Below are 25466 nucleotides of genomic sequence, written 5' to 3'. Positions count from 1 at the left end.
AAGCCTCTGCCTTCAGCTCAGGTCATGATCTCAGGGTCCTGGGATTGAGCCCCGCATCAGGCTCTCTGCTCACCAGGGAACCTGCCTCCTCCTCTCTCTCTGCCTGCCTCTCTGCCTACTTGTGATCTCTCTCTCTGTCAGATAAATAAATAAAATCTTAAAAAAAAAAAAAAGAGCCCATGAGACAGGGAAATCTGAACACAATTACAATTAATTATAAAAATAAAATTTACTTGTAAGTGTTACAATGGTGTTGTGATTATTTTTTAAACGTTCATATCTTTTAGATAGAGAAAGATTTTTAAAATTATACATATAGAATTTGCCTCAAAATAGTCTGGACAATTGGTGAGGATATAGATAAAATATGATTGGTTGTGAGCTGGTGATTGCTGGAGCTACGGCACGGTATATGAGGGTTCATTATGATATCCCATCCACATTCACTTATTTCACTTTTCATAGTATCCAGTTGAAAACCATCTCCCTTTCAAATTTTAAGACTCAGGTGAAATCAGGCTGATCATAAAAATTTGATGGTGATCTTGAATTTCAAATCAATTGCCTAAAAAGTGATGAGTTCTTGTTATTTTCCATTGGAAATCATAAACAAAAGCCCAATTTTGTTTCTATTTCTGTTACACCATATGGTTTGAAAATTTGTAGGGGAGGAATTTTTCTTATCCAAATTCAATTTCAAGGAATGTCTTTGATCCATTTGTCTATAAATCCAAGCAAGAATTTGAAAATTAAAGAAAATACGTGTAGTACAACAGGTGGATGGGGGAAGTTTGCAGTGATAATAGTGATAATCATCACTTACAATTACAAAGGAGATATATATGGTGTTTGCCTATACCTGATGAAATAATAAATTTACCTTGATGCAGATAATGTGCTATTTCATGTACAAGGAAGGAATTTAGATGAGACACAGCCCTGCGGTCTTAGTGGCAATAAAGAAATACAGTTGGGTTTTCACTGACAAACAGAAAATATTTATTTAATTGAAAAATCAACAAGTTTCTTACACTACTGCCCATTATACCTTTTTTAGACAATAATTTTCTATATAAAGCTTCACAAGTATTGTTGGTCCTTTGATTCACTGGAAATAAAATAATAATCTTAATCATACTTTTCTCTGTTATTTCAAAATTATATCACCTCAATAATTATTATTCTACATGTTTGAATTCTGAAAGTTTGGGTTGCCGGTAAGCAGCATTTTATCTGTGTCTAAAAACCTTTCTTCAAAAATCTTTAATTCATTGGTTTATTCATGAAAACAAGGAACTAGATATCATGTCAGATGTATATTAGTGCGTAATAAATAGTCTGTGCTTCTTTGAGCTTATGGTATAGCTAGAGAGATTAAAAAAACAGCAAGCAAATTATAAATGCACAATTTTAAATCGGGGTAAAAACTTTGAAAGAAATACTCAGGGTTACGTGATATATATAGATATTCATTTAACGTATATATATAAATACACATATAGACATACAATGAGTGAATCCACTAACATTTATTCATTTAAAAATGTTCATTGGGACTTCTGTTTCCTGTCAAGATTGAATAACAAGGACCAGATTTTTCTTCCCTCCTGGGAAAAAATAAAAAGATATATATATATATATATACATATAAAAACATGATGTTCCAATATTGGACATCAAGAATTCAGAATAGTCATTTTTGAAAAAAGGAAACAAATGATGTGAGCCCTCTGATTACTTCAGCTGACTGCCCAGAGATTTCCAGGCAGTGAGAGAGGAAGCTGGAACACAAGTGGATTCCAGGACTCTCCCTGAGTTGAGGAGTCCGAGCTGGGAGCCAAGGAGGCCAAAGTAACTAGGGTTCACAAGGCAGAGGACCACAGAGATTGAGACCTGCAAAGAGAGAGAGCTCCTGAAATATGCAGATGGTACCCCTGGAGTCTTCAGGAAGTACTAACCATATGTCTGAATAAAGTCTGGATTGTACCCAAAGCAGGAGAATAAAACCAAGAGGAGTGGAAGGAAGAAACCGTGGGACTCACCCAAGGCTGGGAATGCTCGATGTTCTCACTAGCTCGGGCAGAAAACTTCATGGTACATGATGAATCAGGTGTGGTAGTCAGAGGCAATTGTCCCAACACTGGAAAAAAAATCAAATATACAATAAAAGCTGCAGCATCCCATTAAAAATAAATAAATAAATAAAAGCAAGCTTTAAAAGGATCAAACTGTTTCCAAGGAACTTAATTGTGTCCCAGAAAGCTCAAGAGGGTTTATAGACCACAAAAACTTCTAGCACACAGCAAGGTAAAATTCACATTCTATAAAAGGCATATTCTGGCATTCAATATAAAAGTTACAAGGCAGGCAAAGAAGCTAGACAATATGACTTTTCAATTGCAATAGACCTAGAAATAACACGGGTAATAAAATTAACAGGACTTTAAAACAGTCATTATAACCATATGAGAGAGACTAAAAGGACTACAGAAATTATCAATCATGTAAATAAGGAAATAGAAGATCTAATAATGACCCATATCAAACTTATAAAGATGAGAAATACAATGCTTGAAATTAAAATTACAGTGGATGGGATTAACAGCATATTAAGAAAAGAACAGTAAACTTGAAGACATAGCAATAAAAATTCAGGATGAAACAGAGAGAGAAAAAAAAGACTGAAATTTAAAAAATAAAGTTCCAGAGATGTGGACAGCTACAAGTTATATAATATACATAAAAGAGAAAAGAGGGGGGAAGGAAAAAAAAAGGTTGAAGAAATAACGACATGATTTCTTTTAAGATTCATTTACTTATTTTAGAGAAGAGCACGTGGGAGGAGGAGCAGAAGGATAGGGAGAGAGAAACTTAAAACAGTCTCCATACTGAGTGGGGGAAACAACACAGGGCTTAATATCATGACCCCCCAAGATCATGACCTTAGCCAAAACCAAGAGTCAGTTGCTCAACTGACTGTGCCACCCAGGTGCCCTGATAATCTTTTTTTAATTTGCTGAAAATTTTAAACCCACAGATCCAAAAAATTAAAGCATAAATAAAACTACATCAAGTGACATCATAATCAGATTGCTTAAAACCATAATATAGAGAAAAATCTTAAAAGCAATCAGATGAAAGATCATTACATATAAGAGAGCAAAAAATAATGATAGACTTCTCAAAAACCGCAAGCCAGCAGACAATAGAGGAAGATTTTTAAAGTATTGAATTTGTAAAATATTATTAAAACAAAACAACATTTACAGAGGTGAAGAAAAGATTAATGGCTCCCAGGGGCTAAGGACAGGATGGGTAGGAGGCATGTATGTGGCTGTAAAGGGATTGTATGAGGGATCTCTGTGGTTACACGTGATGAAACTACATACAATTATATACTCACATGGGTGTAAAACTAGCAAAAATATTAATCAGGCATATGGATTGTATTGATGTCAATTTCCTCATTTTAATATTGTACTATAATATGCAAGATGTTATCTTTGGGAGAAATTGAGTACAGGGTATAAGGAACCTCTCTACTATTCTTTGCAAGTTTCTGCAATCCATATTTATTACAGAATTAAAGTGTTTAAAAAATAAGACAACATACAAAAAACTGAAAGAATTCAAAATCAATAGAAATGCACAATAAAGAAAAGGCAAAAGAATTCATTTTAACAGAAAGAAAAGGATACCAGATGGAAATCTAGAACTACACAAAGAAATGACTAACACCGGAAATAGACTATGTAGGTCAATTTTGAATTCATTTCTTGAATTTGCATATCTTTAAATAATAATAGTCTGCTTTAAGAAAAAATAATAATCTACAATGAGATATGTGACATGAATTGCACATAAAATGTACATAAAAGAATCCCAAAGACCAAAAAGGGGGAAAATGGAAGTGTATTGCTATAAAGTTCTTATACCACAAATGACATAATACAATATTACTCAAAGACAGCTGGTGATAAATTAAAGAAGAATATTGTAAAATATACAATATTGATTTTTTTAGAAGAGAGGTTATACAAAATATGCCAAAAGGGAAATAAAAGTACTTAGTCCAAAAGAAGGCAAAAAGTAAAGCGGGGGGGGGGGAGGGGGGACAGGTAGGACAAATAGAAGGGTGTCAGATTTTAAATTCTAAAATATTAACATGAGCATTAAACCTATATAGACAAAGACACCTGTTACAGGTTGAATTGTGTCTCTCAAAAAGATTTATTAAGTTCTAACTCCCAGTAGCTCAGACTGTGATCTTATCCAGAAATATGATCATTGCTAATGTAATTAGTTAAGATGAGGTCATACTGAAGTAGAGTGAGTTCTTAACCTAATATGACTGATATTCCTTTAAAATGAGAAGAGATGATATGAAGACACAGATACACAAGAAGAATACCATGTCAAGACAGAGGTAGAGATTGGAATTAGGTGGCCACAAGCTAAGGGACATGGAGGGGGAGGGGTACCAGTAACTAGAGTGGCAAAGGACCCCTTCCCTAGAGGCAGCAGAGGGAGCATAGTCCTTATAATATCTTAGTTGGGATTTCTAGCTTCCAGACTGTGAGAAAATACATTTCTATTGTTTTATAGCACAAAGATTGTGCTACATTATTATGGCATCTCTAGAAAACTAATATAGTATCTAAATTATAAAGCAAAGAATGCCAGATTGATAGACAAGCAAGTGTCAACTACACTCTGCCTACAAGAGACCCACTTTAAATATAAAAACAGAAATTTAAGGGGCACCTGTGTGGCTCAGTCAGTTGGGTGTCCAACTCTTGGTTTCAACTAGGGTCATGATCTTGGTTTGCATGTCAAAATCCTGTAGTGGACTCTGTGTTCAGTGGGGAGTCTCTTGGGATTCTCACTCTCCCTCTCTCCTGGATCACCTGCTCTCTCGCTCTCTCACTCTCTCTCAAATAATTCTTAAAAAAAAAAAATTCAGGGGCGCCTGGGTGGCTCAGTGGTTTAAGCCGCTGCCTTCGGCTCAGGTCATGATCCCAGGTCCTGGGTTCGAGCCCCGCATCGGGCTTTCTGCTCAGCTGGGAGCCTGCTTCCTCCTCTCTCTCTGCCTGCCTCTCTGCTTACTTGTGATTTCTCTCTGTCAAATAAATAAATTAAAATCTTTAAAAAAAAAAATTCAAAAACACAATTATCTCAAAATGTTAAATATAGAATTACCTCCAAAAACTAAACATAGAATTACCCATGTGACCCAACAATTCCCCTTCTAGGTATATACCTAAAATTATTCAAAGCTGGGACTCAAATAGATACCAGTGTTTACCCAGCAAAATTCACAATAGCAGAAAGTTGAAAACAACCCAGGAGTCTATCAACAGATCAACTGTCAACAGATTAAACACTAAGAATTATCCCACTAAGTGTTTTACCAAAGAAGACACAGGATGACAAATAAGCATATGAAAATGGTTCAACACTTTTCATCATTAGGAAAATAAAGATTTAACTACAATGAGATGAAACTTCCTAAGCTAGTAAAATGGCTAATATAAACTTGAAAGTAACAATACCAAGTGCAGATGAGAATGCAGAACAATGGGAATTCTCAGAGAGTGCTGATGGGAATGTAAAATGCAACTGTTCCCTTAGAAAACTTTTGGCATTTCTAAAAAAAAAGTTGCATGAATACCAAGAAAGAATCTGTTCCAGGCAGCTCTTGTAGCTTCTTGGCTTGTGGAAGCATAAGTTCAATCTTCACATGGTGTTCTCTGTGTGTATATTCATCTATGCCAAAATTTCCCTTATTTATAAGAACATCAGTCATACTGGATTAGGGGGACATCTGACCCCATCATGACCTCATCTTAATTACATCTGTAGCAACCGTATGTCCAGATAAGGTCACATTCTGAGGTACTGGGGCTTAGGACTTTGTGGGGGAAACAACTTGACCTGTAACAGCACCTATTAGAATGGCCAAAATCTTCTGTTCTCCTGGAGACCTATCTGTTTATTTTTCAAAGAAAAAAAGAGTGGAAGACCTTTTCAGACATTTTTGCTTGGCGTATTGGATTTAAAAGTATGTTATTTATGTTTGATATATTTAATTAAATGTTTGGCATGAGTTTATAAGGAAGTTTTATTTATTTTAGTCAGTTCAGACTGCAATAGATCATTTAAAATTCCATTAGTTTATTGCTGACAGTATTGTTAAAAAAAAAAAAAAGTACATCTGATAGGATAAAGCTTCTCTGTTGCCAAACTTTTTATTCTTCTTTGATACATTTTTTTAATTTGGTAAATGTGTTAATCTCAACTTCTCTTAATGATTCCCTGTTGTTGTAGTTTATGACCCAAATAATGCTATTTAATCGGTAGGTCAGACTAATGCACTCAAGCTCATGCTTGCCTAAATGAAATTTAAAAACAAGAATGAACAAAATTTAAAAGCCTGACCATACCAGGTATGTGAGAATGTAAATGGTACCACCACTTTGGAAAACAGTTAAGAAATTTCTTTAAAAGTTATACATATTCCTACCATACGAGCAGTTATCCCACCACTAGACATTTACCTAAAAGACATGAGAATATGCACCCAAGCAAAGATCGTACGAAATCTTCACAGCAGCTTTAGTTACGCTTTACAAAACCTGGAAACAATCCATGTCCATCAACAGGTGAATAGATAAACTAGCTGTGGTACGTCCATATACTGGAATACTACTACTTGGCAGTAGAAGGGAACACACAGCTGATACACAACCTGATCATACTGAGTAGAAGTCAGGCGAAAAAATAGTTCATAATATACGATACCATTTGAGTACAATCCTAGAACATGCAAGCTAGTCTAGAGAGGGAAAAAACTGAATCTCAGACTGCTGACAGAAGAAAGAAGGGCAGAAGAGGGAATTATAAAAGGGCACAAGGAAACTTTTGAAGGTGATGAACCTGTTCATTATCTTGATTGCGATGACAGTTTCACAGGTATGTATGTATATTTTTATGTATATAAACTTATCAAATTGAACACTTTAGAGAACACTCTAAAGTCTATTTCAGGTCACCTATCCTGTAATAAAGCTGTAAAAAAAAAAAAAATCCTCTGACTCACTCACAAGGGTATTTATTGTATTTATTATTTATCTACAAAGTACCTAGCAAAAAGCCAGATATACAGAAAATGCTCACTGTAAAGTTCATGATTGAAAAGAATACTAATTAAAAACTGTGGCTAAATTTTAAACTACCTTAAAAAAGTATATGTTTAGGGATGTCTGGGTGGCTCAGGTTAAAGCCTGTACCTTCAGCTCAGGTCATGATCCCAGGATCCTGGGATGGAGTCCTGCGTTGGGCTCTCTGCTCGGCAGGGAGCCTGCTTCCCCCTCCCTCTCTCTCTCTGCCTACCTCTCTGCCTACTTGTGATCTCTGTCTGGCAAATAAATAAATAAAATCTTTAAAAATATATATATATATGTTTATGAAGTGCTTACTAGTCTGGACAGGTACCAAGCATAAACAAACATATAAGACACCATAGCATCAGTTTCTAAAAGCACAAATTACACAAAAATGACCTGTTAATATATAATTCATTTTCATCTGTTTACTAAAATAGTGTCTCTAAAGATTCCTACCAGGTGACATTGCTAATATGATTTATTTAACATTTAAAAAATAAATCTCTATAAACCATAACCTGAATTTTATACTTAGTGGCTTTATTACTACTGTTACAAATATTATTACTCATTTAGGCTAGCTGGGTTTTCTCCCTATTCCCTGTCTGAGGAAATAAAAATTAGTACAGTTCTTTTTCTGTCAAATGAATGTTTAACAAGTCAGTTTCTAAAATTTTTACTTCTTGCCCTTATTCTACTTATATGCAATGAATACTTTCTTCTCTTCCATGTTCCACCTATCCCCAGGCCCCATTCAAGTATTTCTTTAGCATATACATTAGCAACACAGTGCCAATTTTAGTTGGTCATCATAAAATCCTTCTAAATGTGCAGGGAACTTCAGTATTTATTTTATTCAATAGCCTATAATTTTTTAAAATATGAAGTTATACTCCCAGAGCATCTGTTAATAAGCCAAAAGTTTTTATAAATCAGTTAGTGTCCATATACTAGCTGTCATCTTATTACAATTATTCTTATTCAAGCCTAGTTTCTATATTAAAAAATAATCTTAGTAAGTTTCATCTGGAGTCTTTCCATTTGATTTCTGTGGTAGATTTTACAATGGCAACTTTACCAAATCTCAATTTACAAAATCTCTGGAATGTGATATAGTATAGTAAAACTTTGACTGGAGATATTAACTAGGTGATAAAATGCTACATGAGATTCATTTGTAAGGTGTAAACTGCTAGTTCTAACGTAATGCCCTGTAATTAGAGAGAAATATAGAACTCATGCCTATGCTTTAAAGAAGAAAAAAAGCCTGAAGAACCAAGAAAGTTGCCTTTTCATTATTCCAGCAACTTAAGTATGATAACATAGGATGGTGATCTGCTGAGTAAAAAATCAAGATAAAATCACCACTCCTCCTGGGAAACAGGATTCCTTGTTCTTCTGTCGGGACCCCACAATCCAGGGCAAGGACAAAAGATCCCAACAGCTCGGTCTATATATCAAATCTGGTTCTGACACAAGAGATAAGTTTTCCATCTGTCACTGTCTCTTTCCTTGCCAACTCTCTCTTGTCCAGACCCCCTTTGCTGTCCCTTTTTAAAGCATACTAGTTTGTTGTGCCCCTGACCTGACCTCTTCTCTTAAATACTGGCAGCAGCAGCTTCCTTGAAGAGACAGGCTCCCAAGAGCACGCTACTTAGCTTTAAAAAAAAAAAAAAGAAAGTGGAAGGAGGCAGGTTTTGTGTTCAATTATTCCATTCTTTTCTTAGAATGAGATACTGTCTTAGGGAGTGTATTTATACCATTTATACCATCAGACCTCTGAGGCACCACTCACCAGGAAGAATTTACACCCCACTGGAATCCTTACTCTCTCTCCTTAAGCAAACTTGTGGTTGAATCCCACTCTTTGTTTTATTTTACGAGCCTGAAAAATCTCTCTTTCCCATTCATTCAATATCTGTGCCATACTTCAATGTCCGCATCATGTAGCCAACATGGGTAATCCTCAAAAATAAGCACTAGACTCTGAGTTATATTTTTCCACACATGGCTTATCATGAAATGAGGCATTCACCAATGCATTAAGACAGAATATTTGATAACTTGGTTTCACTGAAAATATCAAGATGCTTTGTAGACAACTGGACTGAATCTGTCATTTATTTGCTTGCTAACGCGGGTGAATATAGGTCACGAAATAAGGTTCTCATATCCTTCAGCAAAAACTCCACTCAGAGAAAAACCTATACTTCTATTTTTTAGCATTTGTTTTTCTTTTTTTTAATTTTTTAAATTTAAACTTTATTTTATTTTTTCAATTTTTAAAATACCTTGAGTATTTACCTTTTGAGGTTGATTGTTCACATACATTGCCTATTTTATTTTATTTTTTAAATTTTATTTTATTTTTTCAGTGTTTTCAAGATTCACTGTTTATGCACCCCACCCAGTGCTCCATGCAATACGTGCCCCCCTTAGTACCCACCACCAGGTTCACCTAACCCCCAACTCCCTCCCCTCCAAAACCCTCAGTTTGTTTCTCAGAGTCCACAGTCCCTCATGGTTCGTCTCCCCCTCAGATTTCCCCCAACCCCCTTCTCCTCTCCTTCTCCCAATGTCCTCCGTGTTATTCCTTATGCTCCACAAGTAAGTGAAACTATATGATAATTGACTCTCTCTGCATGACTTATTTCACTAAACTTCTAAAAAGCTGGAACTCTGTGCTTCTAGTTCACTATCTGTAAATGGGTACTATAACCCCCAGATGATTTTCAATAGGTATCAGAATGAATGACCTATTATAAATTAAGGAGTGGGGGAAGATAAGAGGCAAGAATCACCACCATGTGTATAGGACTCCAACCAATCTGCCTATCTCAAAACCAAATTCTCTAAGATTTCTTCTCTCAGGGTCAATTCAATTAAAAGTGTAATTAGGACTTTTCCATGGGCTTATTGAATTGAATGACCTACACATTTCTAAGGAGCAAAAGCATTCAAAAAATCATCATAAACAAAATTAAAAGACAAGAGATGAACAAAAAATTCACGATATATGTGACTGAGAAAGGCTTAATATCCATACTACATAGAGAGTACAGAGACATCATTAAGCGAAAGATAAACACTTCCATATTAAAATAGGCAATGTATGAGATACTACCTTACACCAGTTAGAATGGCCAAAATTAACAAGATATTAAACAACATGTGTTGGAGAGGATGTGGAGATAGGGGAACCCTCTTACACTATCTGTGGGAATGTAAGTTGGTGCAGCCACTTTGGAAAATAGTGTGGAGATTCCTTAAGAAATTAAAAATAGAGATTCCTTATGACCCTGCAATTGCACTACTGGGTATTTACCTCAAAGATACTGATGTAGTGGAAAAAAGGGCCATCTATACCCCAATGTTCATAGCACCTATGGCCACAATCGCCAAACTGTGGAAAGAGCCAAGATGCCCTTCAACAGACAAATGGATAAAGAAGATATGGTCCATATATACAATGGAGTATCATGCCTCCATCAAAAAGGATGAATACCCAATTTCTGTATCAACATGGATGGGACTGGAGATTATGCTGAGTGAAATAAGTCAAGCAGAGAGAGTCAATTATCACATGGTTTCACTTACTTGTGGAGCATAAGGAATAATATGGAGGACATTGGGAGATGGATAGAAGCAAGTTGGCGAAATTGGAGGGGGAGACGAACCATGAGAGACTGTAGACTCTGAGAAACAAACTGAAGGTTTTGGAAGGGAGGATGATGGGGGTTAGGTGAGCCTGGTGGTGGATACGAAGGAGGGCACATATTGTATGGAGCACTGGGTGTGGTGCATAAACAGTGAATCTTGAAAACACTGAAAAATAAAATAAAATCTAAAAAATAAAATAGGCAATGATATGAACTATCAACCTCAAAAGGTAAATACTCAAGGTATTTTAAAAATTGGTCACAATAATAATCAGAGGTTTGAAAATTAAAATGATCATAATAATATACTTTTCTCACTTGTTGAAGTGGAAAATATTTTTACAATGATGGTGCCCAGTGGTGGCAAGGGTTTTAGAGTAAGGCATTCGTGTATGTTGCTGATCACAATGTAAATTGCTCTTCTTAGAAGGCAATGCATATTTATAGGACATGTATATTAATTTATATATATTTGCAAATGTATGCACACTGCAAAGGCATATATATTATATATTTTAAAGATATACATATATTTATATGATATGAATTGACTTATGTATTATTGTGTATTTATGTATTTTAAAACATAATATTAAAAGTATATTTATTATTATATGTGTGTGTAAATGTATGGATTTATATATTACATGGTTATTTTTAAAAACATATTTCTATTTTGCTACTATATCCTAACAAACTAATTGACAATATGCTGATTTAAGATTCTGGCTCTCCTGGGGCACCTGGGTGGCTCAGTGGGTTAAGCCGCTGCCTTCGGCTCAGGTCATGATCTCAGGGTCCTGGGATCGAGTCCCGCATCGGGATCTTTGCTCAGCAGGGAGCCTGCTTCCCTCTCTCTCTCTCTCTCTCTGCCTGCCTCTCCATCTACTTGTGATCTCTCTGTCAAATAAATAAATAAAATCTTTAAAAAAAAAAAAAAGATTCTGGCTCTCCTAAAGTGGATGAATTTCATGGCACATAAACAAAGACTCCTTTGGGATTCTTCTCAGAATCTTTGATGCCATATATACTAATGGAGAATGAAGAATGGACATCATTCTTCAACAAACCAACAAAAACAGATGTATTGTCAAGCATTACAGATACTCCCTCTACAGGTAGAGTAGATGGAATTTTCTTCCAATTGAATTCTTTCTTAGCAAAATAACTAACCGTTTTGAAGAAGTCAATGTCATAATTTCCAAAAAAGCCCCATACAGTGATATCAGCACAGGCATAATCTGTGAAAATCTGAAAATGAGATCACTAAAACATCTGTAGATTCTCCCAGTTGCATGTTGAGGGAAAATGGAGTAGCTTCCAATTCCTTCATTGCCCACTTCAAATTACTAGAATAAATGTCAGCAATTCTGGAGTATATGACATCATTTAAAAAGACTGATTCTGTTCTCATTCTGCTCCAACTTACAAATAAGCACCACCAATTCCAGTACAAATGGATTCACCAAAGCTGCTCAGTATATAAGGCGCCTTTTATTTGACATTCTAAAAAGCAATTTCCTAGAATGGATCAAAAAGAATATGGATTGGAGAAAACCTTACTCTTGGTAAAATTCCAGGCTTTGAATTGAAACTTCTTCAGATCACTTTTTTTTTTAAATCTGTGGTTTTTTTTTAAAGATTTTATTTATTTATTTGACAGAGAGAAACCACAAGTAGGCAGAGAGGCAAGCAGAGAAAGAGGAGGAAGCAGGCTCCCCGCCAAGCGGAAAGCCCGATGTGGGGCTTGAACCCAGGACCTGGGATCATGACCTGAGCCGAAGGCAGCGGCCTAACCCACTGAGCCACCCAGGCGCCCCTTAATCTGTGTTTTTGATTGACCGATCTAAGGGGCTCATTGGTTCCAAGGGCTTTATGTTTCCATCGTATGAGTCTTTCCATAAAGGCGTAGCTATTGTGGCCCATCACATTTAATGATAAAAGCAAAACCAATGAACGCCTCTGCTAAATTAGACATTTTTTGCTTCGACATTTTCAACATCACCTAATGCAACATCACCAATACAAGTATAGATGGGTCTCCATAATGTGATATCCAAGTTACACTTGTAAAAACAGTACCAGTGGGAAGCAATCACAGACATCATAACTTAGCAAAGTATTGACTGATGGTTCTTGATCAGGTACTGAAGAACTCAATAACATATTTGTGTAAAGTTACACTGCAACTTAAATAAGGTAATACCTCATTAAAGATAATTTAACAAAAGAAATATCAAAAATTCAAGAAGGGACTAGGAAGATTTTTCCACCTAGCTCACTTGTGTATCTGAGTTTATCTTTACTGATAAAGCCCATGGACTGAGGTCCAGACTCATCATTTTATAGCAAACCATGTCATAAAATCTGTACTGAATACTCACAGAGATGCCTGTGTCATCACTGTAGGTACAAAATTGAATGACACAGCTCTTACCTTTGAAAAGTTCATAGTCCAGTAGGAGAAACAAGTACCTAAAGAGATCATTTTAATATAATATGGTAACTGGTAGAATAAAGGTAAGTAAAAATAACATAAAAACTGAGAAAAGGAACATTTATCCCTCAAGGAAGATCTCCTTGAGGAAATGATGCCTCAGCTAAGTCTTAAAAATGAAAAGACTTTTTTTATCTCTTCTTACTCTGACCAAATTATCTCATGTCTTCTTTGATGGATATGAAATTCAGATAATTAATTTATCAGACATGTTTTTTAAAACCACACGATGATTGAGGCTAAGCAGTGCCTTTAATATGTGGGCCCAGGACTGGAAGAGATTATGCTGAGTGAAATAAGTCAAGCAGAGAGAGTCAATTATCATATGGTTTCACTTATTTGTGGAGCATAACAAATAGCATGGAGGACAAGGGGAGATGTTGAGGAGAAGGGAGTTGAGGGAAATTGGAAGGGGAGGTGAACCATGAGAGACTATGGACTCTGAAAAACGATCTGAGAATTTTGAAGGGGTGGGAGGTGGGAGGTTGGGGGCACCAGGTGGTGGGTATTGTAGAGGGCACGGATTGCATGGAGCACTGGGTGTGGTGCAAAAATAATGAATACTGTTATGCTGAAAAAATAAAAAAATTAAAAAAAAATCCATCAAAAAAAAAAAAAATACGTGGGCCCAGGGTACAGTGGGCTGTCAAGAGGCATGGCTCTGGAGAAAAGTCCACTTTGAAAGAAACGTGCAGGAAACTGAGTAAGAACTTGAACTGAGGCACATAAAAATATGTAATGGGAAAAATATAAGAGAGAATAGGATTTGGTAAGTAATCAGATGTAAAAGAATTTAAAAATAAAGGACACAAATTTATCTCTATGAGTTCTGGAAAGAGATAGTGATGATACATCATTAATTAAAAACAGAGGTCTCATGATGTGAAAGTAACCACCTTTGGGGAAAGCTGCTAAGTCCAGTTAAAATATCTAAATCTAGTTCGTGAAATCAGTTGACCTGAATGAAGAGGAAGAATGATACTGGAAGCTTGAGAAGAAAGAAGTAGTGATAAAAACCCAACTAAAATCAGAGATCATCAATCTACGGTGTAATAAATTATTTCACCATTGAATGACTTTCTTCAGAAACATTCCATGAGCTAGAAGCAAAAGCAGATGGAACAAATGTTACACTGAGAAATGGTACCACAGAAAAGCAAAGCAGTAAATAAATTCATGTGCCCAAATGTTTGCCAAATAGTAGCTCACTTGGTGCTCACCAAAGACTAGGTAGTAAGCATAGTCAGACCTGCACTTGTCAGACCACCTACAATTTTTTCACCATGCCCACAAATATGGCATAATTTTATCTTATTGCAAGATGACCAGGCAGGCTTGATGGCATGATGCATAAGTATACAAAGTATACTTATAATACTTTGTTTAAAATGCTTCTTTTGTTCTTACAACAGCAAATAATAACTCCAGTAAGATTTATATGTTCAATAATCCTCACCAGGACTCCAACTCTGGTGCTTTGAACATTCATTTCATCTTGTGAAATAGATTTTTATTTTGTTTCCATGGCCAGAAAGAGTAAATTGAGACCCAAAGCAGTGAGCTAGGGTCATTCAGCCACCATGTGGTGGAAGAATATTGAGGCTCAGACTGAGTCTTACTCTTTCTACTGCACCAAAGTAGAAGCGCAAACTAGGCAAAGAGAGAAAGGACCTGTTAGTGAAGAAAGTAAGAATAAGACTTAGCAGATGCAAATATCAGGTAATTGTCACCTAAAAACAAGTTAGCAGCCTGTGACCGGGGGCAAGGTGGATAATGGTAAAATCCAGGATACGATAGTAATAACAGTATTAAGAAGTGGAAGGTAAGTTTGCTGGCAGTATATTGAGCAACAAACTGTAATTCAATGTCTCCTGCTCAACGTGGATATTAAGATCGCTAAGTATTGAGTGGAAGATAAGAAGAAATATGAAAGAATAATGTGACCAGTAGCATGAACACAATGTCCAAGTGAAGCAATGGCAGGATATAATTGAAAGGAAAAGGTTTTGAAATGCAGAGAACAGGCTGAGCCCTTCTGAGTGTACAAGAATAACAAAAGAAGGCAACCATATATATATACATACATATATATGTAGAGTTACATAGTTACAGTTATAGTTAGAGCTATTTCTACTTATATACATGATATTTCATATAGTTATATATAATCTTATTTAAAGAAGCCACATTTCCCCTGAAGGAATAAAGAAAGTCTGAAGATGACAAAGTTTCTAGCAATGAAGTAAAAGTTACACTAAAAAAAAAGCCATGGGAGAGGTTGGTGAGGGACAGGCATGAGTAGCCCATAGATGAAATTAATGGATAAACTGAATTTGAATGAGTTTGTATGGAGGCATCAAGAAAGAGGAAGACAAACTAAAGAAGGGTGCCTAGGTGACTGAGTCAGTTAAATATCCACCTTTGGCTCAGGTCATTATCCCAGGGTCCTGGGATCTAGTACCACCGCATTGGCTCTCTGCTCAGCAGGGATCCTGCTTCTCCCTCTCCCTCTGCCTGCTGCTGTCCTTGCTTGTGCTCCTGCGTCGTGCTCTCAAATAAATAAATAAAACCTTAAAAAAAAAAAAAGACAAACCTAAGACACAGCAGTGACTGATGTCAGATGTTGGAAAGTAGAAGGGAAGAAAGGAGTCTTTTTGTAGTGGTTTAATTCCAAAGTGAGTACACTATCACAAGAGTAGTTAGGCAGAGATTCTCATAAAATTTCACATAAGGTGTTTTCTGACTTTAATGAGCTCTCTTTGGTCATGTACTTTGTACTTTATAGCAAGATCAAGCATTTTCCTTGCCTGTTTTGTTCTTAAATATACCTCAAATTAGAAGCAAGGTGTGTGCTTACCAGGAACATGGAATACATCAAACTCTAGTCTATGAATTTTTTATAGGCATTGAAGAATTAAAAGATCAGATTAAATTCAGAGCAATAACTGAAACCCTGCTCAGAATTAATGCGCCTCATTACTTGAGTGAAGCTTTTGAGAGTAAATACTGCTCATTTTGCAGTCAGAGCACTGAACTGGTGACATGTTTCTAGTTCACTCAAGCGATTCACTCATACTTTAATATGATATTTCATAATTATGATAAAATATTCCAGGATGGAAATTATGTTTGGCCATTTATGCAAACTTTCATTTTGCGCAAGTTAATATAATTCATGACCTGGTATGCCTCAGGGCTTAAATATTTAAATGATGTTTAACATAATCTTTCCCAATGGATAAAACCATTTTGGAGGGAAAAAGCAAGATTTGAATGATATTAAGAAAATGTTTACTTAAACTTGTATTTGCAAGATGCTTAGAAGAAATGCTTCATTTTATAATCTACTCTGTTCCTCTGTGCTATTCTTTATTCTTAGGATATCTGTCATCTGAATTTCTCTGTGTTTTAAGTAACCATATATCAATTTTTACCAACTGTGGTATGTCTTTTGCAAAGATGACCTCTCATATACATGCACACGTGCAATGTGACCTTGCTTCTCCTCCTATCAAGAAGTGAAGTTTTTCCTCCACCCTTTGAATCTGGACTTAGCCATTTGATTTGCTTTGGCCAATGGTATATTAGCAAGCGTGAGAAGAAAAAAGACTTAAAGGTACTTGCACAGTAGGGATTGCTCTTTTTGACCCCATTTGGAAACTTAAGACCACAGTGTGGATAATTCTGAACTAGCCTACTGGATAGATCATTTGGAGTGGAGCAGAGCACCCCAGCGTGACAGACTGCTAATCACCTCTCTGTGAGTGAGCCCATCTTTGACACTGAGTTCTAGTTAAGCCACCAGAAGACCACAGCCAAGTGATTGGCTCAGGAAAGACCATCAGCCCAGCTGAGCTTAAAAACTGCCCAGATGGGGCACCTGGGTGGCTCAGTGGGTTAAAGCCTCTACCTTCGGCTCAGGTCATGGTCTCAGGGTCCTGGGATCGAGCCCTGCATCCGGTTCTCTGCTCTGCGGGGAGCCTGCTTCCTCCTCTCTCTCTGCCTGCCTCTCTGCCTACTTGTGATCTCTGTCTATCAAATACATAAATAAAATCTTTAAAAAAAAAACTGCCCAAATGGATGACTCATAGAATCACAAACAACTGAAATTATTTTAAGCCAATAAATTATTTTTACAATTTCTTATACAGTAATGCATAACTAATACTGGAATACCCTTTCATCTTCTGATAAAGGGTAGTAATAGTTCATTTAAAGAAGAGTGGTAAGGAAGAGAGGTGGTAAACAAAGCTATGCTTTATTTGGAAGAAAATGAGAAAATAGAAGTATGAGTGTTATGTTAATTCTCAGTCTCACCCAAATGGAATCTATACCACCACTGACCCCCTAGCAAATGCTCAGTCTTCGAAAATAGCTTACAGTATTTGAAAACTCTAGGAATATGTTACTTCCAAATGGTTTCCATTCTAGCTGTCCTATAATTCTAGTAATCCGTTTATTAAACCCTATTATCTGATTTGTTACTAGTGGAATGCTGGGAAGCAACTTCAGTGCGGGATTAGTTCATTGCTGCATGTCGAAACTGATCACAAGATGCCTGCCTCACGTTCATTCACTTTCTTTCATACAGAGGAAAGCCTGCTGGGGGAGATGGCTCTATCAAGAGTTATACTGAAGTCAGACCAAAACTGCACTGAGCCCTTTACCACACAATAAGGGAAAAATTACTGGTCAGGTTCTGTGATAATGGTTTTGAACCAGGGATGGGCATAATAATTACCAGTGGGTTTTTTTTAACAACCGATTTTTCCCCATTTACTAGAAATTTGAATTCATTTAGTCTGAGATGAGGTGCTAACATTTGCTTTAACATCACAGGTCATTGCCATGCACGCTGCTAAATAGGAATCACTAGTAAAAGCAAAAAAGGGCGTTAGCAATATGATATGACTTGAGGGGTAACAAGAGGATTTTTTAATAATATAACCCCCTCCGCCTGGATGGCTCAATCAGTTGAGTGGCTGACTCTTGATTTCAGCTCAGGTCATGATCTCAGGGTCCTGGGATCAGGCTCCAGTTCAGGCTCTGAGCTCACTGGAGAGTCTGCTTAAGGATTCTCTCTCTCCCTTACCTCTGCCCCTCTCCCTACTCATGTGTGTGTGCACACTCTCTCTCTCAAATAAATAAATCTTTAAAAAATAGTAATAGTAATAAGATAACCCCCTCTGGCCTACTATCATGCCTGACATTACATTGGCTCTTCTTTGGCTAAAAATAGATTACCCATGTGCTGGCCAGTTACATTATAAGGGAAAAGTCTTGAACCAAAAGCCCTGATTCTCTCATAATTACTGACCTAACCTTGGTGGAGTAATTTAGCCTCTAAAATCTCTTCCTCGGCAAAGTAGGGAAAGAAATACCTGCTTTCTAGGTTACTGAGAATGTCAAATGAGATGCACAGGGAGGTAGTTTGCAAAGTCTAAAATGTCATCTAAAATAAGGAATTGCCATCTTTCAGGAGGAAAAAGCCATTAACTTCTCAGAACAACCTCAATTATTTGAACCGTTAGCCTATTACCTAATAAAATGATGAGGAAATGAGACTAGGCACAGGTAACTTTGGATTGGGAGGGAGGAGACTTCTGAAATGGGATTATGTCCACGAAGGAGGAGGAGGGTTTCACCTCAGTGGGGGATCCTCCCCAATGATCTGAGGACCATACAGATGAATGGAACAGAATAAGGTAGTTAAAAAAAAAAAAAAAAAGACTAAGCACCAGCATCACCTACTTCCTGACTTACCTCAGATCAGCTCAACAAATGGCCCCAAATCAAAATGGTTCAGTGACTTCACTGTATCCCTAAATGATGGGACATATAGGGAGAGAAAGAATAAAATCAGATATACCTCAGAATAATGCACTTGATTGGATAGATTTGATTTTTGTAGGCAGCTTTTCTCTTCATCTTTTTCCATTTGAAAATCAGGTTATATCCATTTTTCATATTTGGAAGCACAGTCAGAGGAGGAATTTTGCAGATACAGTAAAAATAAAAGTGAATTGCTCTTCTAATTGCCTTGCAGACTTAGCTTATATGAATAATTATTCATAATCTTTTTTGATGCTGTGGTGTAATAAGTTTTTTTTTTCTTTGATGGCAATGAAATAGGTTCATTTATTGAGGCTATAACGATCAAAATGAAAACTTGAAAAATGACGGGCTTGTGCACTAGAGAAAAAAGAGTTTGAATATTTAAAATACTGAAGAGTAAAAGTAAAGTTTTTTTTTCACTTCAAGCTTTCTGAAATGTTAGATGAAGGTGAATCCTGGGTACTCGGTTTATTTTTTTAAATGTTAACATATTTTATCTAACCTCTTATATCCAAGATTCTATTTCAATATGCAATCAAATATAAAAAATTATTAATGGTATATTTTAGTCTTTTCTCACACTGAAATTCAGTGTGTATACTTGCCATATATTTCAAATTGGATTAGCCACACCTAAGTGTTCAGTAGCCACCGTGATGCTAGGAAATTGGAAGAATCGCACAGATTTAGAATATAAGAATATTCTTAAGAGAAGCAAAAATTTAGCAAAGAAATGCAGTCAACTTACATAATAAAGAGCTCAGAGGTATAGGACAAATAGATTAGGGACAAATGTCTCTGGACCCGTGTTTGACAGTGGGGTGGATGGGGGAAAAGATAGTGAGCTCAAAGGGAATAAGGGGCTGTTCTCTCCAGCTGAGTTGAGCAGGAGATGAAAAGGAGGATTTCATGAAGCATTAAGGGTTTATGGGTTCTGGGTCTTTTCCACTGGGACCATAAAAAAAAAACCTAAAGATTTTGTTATTTTAAAATATTTAAGTTTGCATGGGCCTCATTCTTTGTCAAGAGCAGTGCTGTAAATTATAACTATGGAGTTAAAGCTTCAAACATTAGAGAGCATGAGAGAGCACAAGAGGGGAGAGGGTCAGAGGGAGAAGCAGACTCCCCGCTGAGCAGGGAGCCTGATGTGGGACGTGATCCCAGGACTCTGGGATCATGACCTGAGCCGAAGACAGTCACTTCACCACCTGAGCCACCTAGGCACCCCCAAGGTAGTGATTTTATTCCTTTGGAATATGTATTCTAGGGGAATTGCTAAATTATAGGGCAGTTCTATTTTTAATTTTTTGAGGAACCTCCACACTGTTTTCCATAGTGGCTGCACCAGTTTACATTCCCACCACAGTGTAAAGGTTTCCCTTTTCCCCACATCCTCCCAAACACTTGTTATTCTTGTCTTTTAGATAATAGCTATCCTAACAGGTACAGCTTTGATTGCTGTAAGCCCTGCCCCTCTTCTCCATTCTTGTCTGATTCAGTTGTCAAGGCCTGAAGATTTCCCCAGTGATTCCTAGGTGGTGATGTCCAAGTGGGCATCTAGGAAAATGCCTGACAATGATGGGGGAGCTGGATGTTCACCTTGGGTTCTTTTTTCCCCTTGAGAAACCATAAGCCCAGAAGTGTCCCCTTGGTACAGCGCTATGCAGTCCTGGAAGAGGGGCAAAAAAGTCAGAGTGTAGCCCCTCTTATTACCCTTCAAATGTGGTCTTTCCAGATATCTGTGATCAGAGGCAGGGGTTGGCAGGGGTGGCCCTGTTGCTTCAGCCCACCTCTGGGTTCCTAGGATTTTTACAACAGTGTCTTATCTCTGGTCTCCTTGTGAGAACTGAAGTTGGGAACAACCTATGTGACCATGTTGATCTGTTCACTTGGTTTAAATTTTTAAAAATGAGATGCTGATTTGGGGGAAAATATGGCAATTCTATATTTTCTAATATAAAAAGGCAAAAGTTATATGCCTTTCTTTGAAAAGTGCATGGCAATGCTAAACATTTTTCAAATCAATAAAAATTGTTCCCTAACCTCGTGAAGATGTATTTTTCCTCCATACATTTCCTTATCCTATAAACTACCAAAATTTGCCTCTTTATCTCTTCTCTCCATTGTAGGAATGGAAATGGACACAACAGCATATATTCCTTTTTCATGGGCTGCAGTTAAAGGCAATAGTAAAAGACACGTGACAATACTGTCCAGCTATTCTGAGTTGGACAAAGACTGAAACTTTGAGATATTACCTGGCCAAGTAGCTCTCTTCACTTCTGGAGTTGTTCTACAAATACATATTGTTTTATATGTCTTGATTCTCTGCTGAGATATTTGTTATAACCTGGGGTCATCCAACCAAGCATAATCAACAGGCAAGTGAATAATCAATAACAATGTAGTCCGATAGATACAGTAATAAAAGTAATATCAAGGTACAGCAATATTACAACACCTCATATGGGCAGTTGGGGACTTTGTTTGTGTGCTAATGTCCATGGAGGGCAGTGTCGTTAGTTTTCTATTGCTGCGAAACAAATTACCATAAGCTTAGCAGCTTAAAACAGCACCTACTGAGGGGCATCTGGGTGGCTCAGTCATTAAGCATCTGCCTTCAGCTCAGGTCGTGATCCCAGGGTGCTGGGATCGAGCCCCACATCTGGCTCCCTGCTCAGTGGTAAGCCTGCATCTCCCTCTCCCAATCCCCCTGCTTGTATTCCCTCTTGCCATCTCTCTCTGTCAAATAAATAAATAAAATCTTTTAGATAGATAGATAGATAGATAGATAGATAGATAGATAGATAGATAGATTACCTCACAGTTTCTAGGGACCAAAGTCCAGCTTAGCCGGGTCCTCTACTCAGTGTCTTCCGGGATGGAAATCCAGAGGTCAGCTCCCCTGCATTCTCACCTGGAGCTCAGGGCACTCGTCCAAGTTCCTGTGGTTGTTGGCAGAATTCAGGTCCTTGGGACTGTAGGACAAAGGTCCCTGTTTTCTTGCTGGCTGTCAGGCTTTTAACCCTGGGGCTCTCTCATTTCCAAGGAGCCGCCCACATGTCTTTGCCACACAGCCTCTGCCCAGCCTTCTCAGATGGGGCCACAGGGAAACAGATAAAGGAGACCTTATTCAAAATGGAGTCAGAAGCCCTGAAGGGGGAGCTTTCTCACACCTACTGCTCATGGCAGCCTGCTTAACCTATAGGAAGAAAGAAGATAAGAACAATTTTGACAAGGGAGGACATTTTTCGCATAGGAATTCTCTCTCCTGCTTTTAGGGAAAAGAGAGAAGATCTCTCCCTGTCCTGCAACAAGGCAGAAACCATGGCTTGCTGCCAATGAGATCCACCACAGCCATCAACCCTCACTCTTCTAGGTGAACTTCAGTTCACATCATCCCTCCCCCACTTTCCTCTTAAAGCCTAAGAAAAGTTGACCTTCCCTTTGTTTCTTTGGACTTGCCTGTGGCTCACTGTTGCTGGATTGTCCCAAATTGTGATTCCTCTGCTATTCCAGAATAAACTCTTTTTTTTTTTTTACCTAAATAAAATGCTTTCTGCTCTATTCAAATTTACTAAGAGTTTACTTCTTCAAGGCCAGCAGGAGAATCTCCTCTCCCATCTGCTAAGGCAGGGTCTTATGTAACTTAAGATAACCAAAGAAGTAACTATCCCATTCTCTCTACTGTATTTTATTGGCCAGAAGCAAGTCACAAGTTCTGCCTACACTTCAGAGGAGAGAATGACACAAAAGCATGACTCATTTGGAGGTCTTTTTAGGATGTGTCTGCCACAAGATGACACGAAAATTTCATAAAGAGGAGGTCTGAGATGAGTTTTGTAGGTTGCCTTTGATGGGAGTGGGGAAAGAGATGAGGAAAATACATCCCAAGTAAGTTGAAAAGCTTTAGCAACAACAGAGCAGAGGAGGGAAGGTAGGAATCACATTCTGAAATAATAATTAGTCCTTAGAATGGAATAAAAGGACCTCTATTTTTCCACGTTGTGTGAATTTATAGGAATTCTCAAAAAGAGGGGAGAATTTCTGCCACCCCAGGGGATGTCTTTGTGTGAATTAGGTAAAGACACCCCTTCTCCTGGTGTGTACACACCACATCATAGACAGCTTGGTGGTAGAGTGCCTAAAGGCTGAATTCATCCCCCACCCTGTCTTCCCAGTGAACAGGCTACACCACTGTCTGTGGTGGCCTTGGAGGAAGAACTGTAGAGGAATTTGGGATATGGGTAACCTGGTGCTAGTGGGTAACCCTATCATGTATGTTCTGCCCCAGCTGCCTGGCCACAGAGCCCTGTGGAACTTTAACGTGGCTGCTTCTAAGGCTTTCCACCATCACCATGTGATGGGTTGGTCTACCCTGCACCTGGGTTGACCCTGGGCCACATTTCAAAACTGGCAGATCTGAGTGGGGAGAGGCAAGACAGTGGGGATACAGAGAATGGACACCAGAAGAAGGAAAGTGAATTTAAAATTAAGAATGGAAAACTGGGGGCGCCTGGGTGGCTCAGTGGGTTAAGCCGCTGCCTTCGGCTCAGGTCATGATCTCAGGGTCCTGGGATCGAGTCCCACATCGGGCTCTCTGCTCAGCAGGAAGCCTGCTTCCCTCTCTCTCTCTCTCTGCCTGCCTCTCCATCTACTTGTGATCTCTCTCTGTCAAATAAATAAATAAAATCTTAAAAAAAAAAAAAAAAAGAATGGAAAACTGGGAGCACCTGGATGGCTCAGTTGGCTAAGCGTCTGCCTTTAGCTCAGGTCATGATCCCGGGGTCCTGGATTGAGCCCTGCATAGGGCTCCCAGCTCAGTGGAATCTTCTTCTTCTTCTGCCCCTCCCCCGGTTCATGCTGTCTCTGTCTCTCTCTGTTTCTGTCTCTCGTGTGTGCTCTCGTGCTCTCTCTCTCTCTCTCACATAAATAAATACAATCTTTTAAAAAGAAAGGATGGAAAATTAAAGTTTTGGATATTATTTTGCTTTTTTAATAAAGTGACAATTTTCTCCAGGCCTTCGTAGCTCTAAACACTATTGTTTCAAACTAAGTTAGGTATAATATATTTCTATATTCATTAACTAAAATTTTTTTTAGATCTAACGCTATACATGACATTAAGGAACAAATACTATTTTTAGTTTTCAAAAAAAAAAAACACTATCAAGTACCTACCATATGTTAAGCATGAAATTTTATAAACATTGCTTCAATTAATCCTTAAATCCCTGATAAGTAATTATTAATATACATATCTTATAGATAAGGAAATTGAGATAACCGAGATATAAGGTCCAACTCAGGGGTTCCATTCCCATGTATTTTGCGTGACTCATGCCTCACAGGACTTGTACAAACTGGTCAGGTCAAGTATACCCACTTAAATGGAAAAGGAAACCCTGGACCTTTGGTTCATCCTTTGTACTGCACCAAAAAGTAAACTTCCATTGCTTTGGAATTTTAGGGAGTTTTAGTTTTCAGATTGGAGCTGTAGTTTTCCGGAGTTCTTTAGTTACTAAGCATTTATTGAGCCCGTACCCTATGTCAAACACAGTATTTGGTGTTCTATATGTTATTTCATCTAGTCCTCATAGCTTTCTGATATGGAAATGATCAAGCCTCCATTTCAAATACAGGGAAACTAGGGTGCCTCGGTGGCTCAGTAGGTTAAGCCTCTGCCTTGGCTCAGGTTATGGTCTCAGAGTCCTGGGATCAAGCCCCACATCAGGCTCTCTGCTTAGCGGGGAGCAGGCTCCCTGCTTTCCGCCCCCCCCCCCCCCACCTCTCTGTCTGCCTCTCTGCCTACTTGTATTTATTTATAAATAAATAAAATCTTGAAAAAAAAAAAAAAAAACAGGGAGACTGAGATGACAGGCTCACCAACCTGCCCACAAGAGTTAGGCAGTAATTGGCGGGTTCAAGATTGAACCCAGGTATCCTCGACTCATTATGCAAAACTAATCTGAGAAACTATGAGGGCATCACACACTCCTCAGGCTGACTTCCCCACAATAGTTAATCTGAAAGTATCTTCACATTTCTCTCTTTCCTATTTAAACTGTCATGCTACTTTGCCATGATTTATCATCACACATCAGATTCTATAGTCACCTCCACACAAATCTGTGGCTGATTAATTAACTAAAATTGGAAGACATTTTGATAATGAAAAGTGCTAAGCATTGCTATGAATAATAATTAGTGCACTACTCCAACTAAATTATGTATGTCAGTATTGGGAATTAATCAGTAAAGGAATGGGTCACACCTCAGATGGCCAAACTAGAGAAGATGGATTAGTCA

The sequence above is a fragment of the Lutra lutra genome, chromosome 4 (genome assembly GCF_902655055.1).
Source record: "Lutra lutra chromosome 4, mLutLut1.2, whole genome shotgun sequence".
NCBI lineage: Eukaryota > Metazoa > Chordata > Mammalia > Carnivora > Mustelidae > Lutra > Lutra lutra.
This window is presented reverse-complemented; position numbering follows the sequence as displayed.